This window comes from Pteropus vampyrus, unplaced genomic scaffold, assembly GCF_000151845.1.
Source record: "Pteropus vampyrus isolate Shadow unplaced genomic scaffold, Pvam_2.0 Scaffold143, whole genome shotgun sequence".
NCBI lineage: Eukaryota > Metazoa > Chordata > Mammalia > Chiroptera > Pteropodidae > Pteropus > Pteropus vampyrus.
The window spans coordinates 1,395,869-1,399,195 of record NW_011888924.1 but is presented as its reverse complement, the minus strand read 5'-3'; the positions used below and the strand labels follow the sequence as shown (position 1 = coordinate 1,399,195).

At 40.7% G+C, this 3,327-nt stretch overlaps 1 protein-coding gene and 1 pseudogene across 2 annotated transcripts in view; both read right to left on the bottom strand.

Moving 5' to 3' along the window:
- PRKCA (protein kinase C alpha) overlaps positions 1–3,327 on the bottom strand; it is a 406,973-nt gene that overhangs the window by 181,027 nt on the left and 222,619 nt on the right. The window lies entirely within an intron of this gene.
- On the bottom strand, positions 1,346–1,474 carry LOC111744915 (annotated as a pseudogene).

Sequence of the window (3,327 nt, the reverse complement as noted above, 5' to 3'; positions counted from 1 at the left end):
GGGAAGCCTGGAAAAAGCGCTAAAGCAGAGGCTTTCACACCCCGAGTGATTCAGCGACGGCACAACCTCGCTCTCTACTCACTGGCAACCTTCCTCCTCTCCTCCATGCTTCTCGGGCACTGTGCAGACACCGCAGGCAAACCAGCAGCCTGGGTGTTCAGAGGCCTTTCTAAAAACCTTTAAAAAATTGGGTACAACAAATTTTCTTCACGTGCACATATAAGGCACAGCCTGGTGCATTTTCACATGACCCTCCCTCCCCCCCATATATCCACAATCCAATGAACGGTGCTCGAGTGCCTCTTCTGGTCACCATCCATCCTGACCAGGTACTGGTTACCTTGATGCCTAGCACTACTGATGAGCTTTGCCTCTTTTTGAACTTTAAATATATGGAATCGTAAAACAAAATATAACTTTGGGCCTGCATTCTTTAGTTCAACATTATGTCTAAGAGAACTATATTTTGTTGCATGTAATAGGTTTTTCATTGTGTTACATAGTATTTCATTGTAGGATTATACCGAAAAAAAAAAAAAAAAAAGCCATTCTACCTGCGAGGGAGGAATATCAGGTTATTTCATGTTAGGGCAATTATGAACAGTTTGTACATGACTACAGGTACACATATGTACATATTTCTTTTGGGTATACACCTGTGTCATAGAGGTGTATGTTCGGCTTGGAACTGCTGTGTCGTAGAGGTGTATGTTCGGCTTGAGTCAAAACTGACGATTTTTCAAAGAGCTGTACCAATGTAAACCTCCACTAGTGTGTCTTTTTTCATTTTATTCTTATGAGTGGTTGGTGGTACCTCAATGCAGTTTCCATCTGCATGCCCCTGATGGCTAATGAGGTTGAGTACTTTCTCATCTGTTTACTGTCCATTTGTATACCCTCTTTTACGAAGTGTGCAAATCTACAGCCTGTTTTTCTAATGGACTACCTATCTTTTTCTTAGTAATCTATAGGAATTCTTTAATTCTGGACATAAGTCCTATAGTAGTTAGTTATAGGTACGACAAATATTTTCCCCCATTCCAAGGTTATCTTTCATTCTCTCAATGTTTTAATGAACAGAAACTCTTAAATTTATTGTTGTCTAATATATTAATCTTCTCCCTCCTGGTTGGTGCCTTTTACCTTCTGTTTAAACATATTTTTGTTGTGCCACTTCATTTCCTAAACATTTAGTGCTTTATAATTATAATTTAGATTGTATAATTATAATCCATTTATCTGGAATTGGTTTTTGTGTAGGGTGTGATGGGGGGGTTGAGATTTATCTATCTATCTATCTATCTATCTATCTATCTATCTATCTATCTATCTATCTATCTATGCAAGCCTACAGCACCTGGTCTTCCTAGGTGGTCTCCCACCCAAGTACTAACCAGGCCCAACCCTGCTTAGCTTCCGAGATCAGACGAGATCAGATGAGATCTGGCATGCTCAGGGTGGCATGGGTGTAGAGTGAGATTTTTAAAACACTGATATCCTATTAGCATAGCCTCATTTATCAAAATACCATCCTTTTCCCCACTGTTCAGCAGTTGAAGATATACCTTTAACATGAATATAGTGACCTTAAATGTACACAGAAAAAAACTCCCAAAGACCTCAAGTTTTCAGTCTTCCATTCACCTAAATATCCCTGTGTATTTCCTATAGGAATATGGAAACATAAATTCACAGATGAAAGGCTTTGCTCTCAACTTCATCACTTCAGTGAGTTATACCAAGTTATTCTTTCTCCTGCCTGGCAGCCTTTAGACAACAAACAGAACACGAGGAAGTGATTTTAAAATTATTTCAAAATGAAATGATTATAATGTCATTTTACACTGCAAGGAATGCCTTCTGTACTTCTCGAAGCCCATTTTTTCTATTTCATTTTAGAAACATCCCTACTTCATTAATTCCACATCAACTATTCCAAAGAGCTGTCCTAGGGAACAGACGTTGCCTGAATGCATTCGAGATAATCAGATTTCTGCAGTGCAAGCCTTTTTGGTCTTTGATACCCTAACGTAAAATACGCACTTCTGAGCGAGTACCCAGACTCCTATTCCTTAAACTGTGAATTCCTTCTTACCAGCAGCACCCAACAGCACCACCTAAAACAAGCCAAGGTTCCCAGTGGGGAAAATGCTAACCTTTACAGAAATGGCAACTCTGTTATTCTATTTGTCAATGTGGTTCAATATATTAATCTTTTCCTTTATGTTTAGTGCTTTTTATGTTCTGGCAAGAATTCCCCCCCTCTCCACACACACACACCACCCCAGGAAACATGTACACTTAATAGCCTTCTGTGACGTTATCACTTTTTCCCCCGCCCCGTCTGATTTTCATTTCTAAGATAGGAATATTTTCATATATTTCTTTGGTGAACATCGATACACTGTTCCTACCTCCTCTATGTGCTGTTTTGGAGGATCCACTTATTTTCATGAAATCTTGGGGTAACAGAGGGCAAGGTGGGGAGAGGAAACAGTGACGCCTGGATTGGGGAAGGGAGAGCTGGACCAAAAAAACTATGAACTACCAGGTCCATTTCGCTTCCCACTGGGAATTCTGGCAATGGCATCAAGAGCAGGTGCAAGGTGTGCCCTCGGGGACAGAGCTACATTCGGCCCACTTAGGGACCAACCAACACTCTGCTTCCTTAACGTCCACGACTTGGCAACAACTCACCAGCAGGGGTCAGTCTTGCTCACCATGCAGAGCCAGGTGGCCCTTACAGAGCCATACTCTGGAATGTTCTGGAAGTTGTCTGGTGATGCTGCATAACATACTGTCCACCTTGTCTTCAGCATCCCACTTCCTACTTGCTAAATATTGTATTTAATACTTAGAAATTAGTGGCTTATATTCATGCTGAATTTTTCATACTGAGCTAAATAAATGATTACAGAAAGTTCAGTGCATCGTGTACACAGCCTCCTTTCCCCCCAGAGCAGAAAGGTTTGCCTTTTCCACATTTCACATGTCAAGTACAGGACGTACTCCTGCCTGCATTGGAAAAATGTTTGGACATTATATAACGTGACAATTATATTTTCTAATATTTCCATTTAGGAAATTATGTGGTAACTTCTTTCAAAATTATAAAAAAAATCCTTTCATTAAGCATCTTCCTACAAACGTAATCTCTCATCGTCTCTGAGGCACTGGTGAGGGGCATAGCACCCACATCCCATTAACCTGGCCTCCTGGATTTATTGTAAGGCAGTGTCCCAGATACTGAACAGCAAGGGCGCTCAGAATGACACCAGCAAAGAAAACCTGGTGTCATAGACGGGAAGACTGAAGAACCTATCTGTA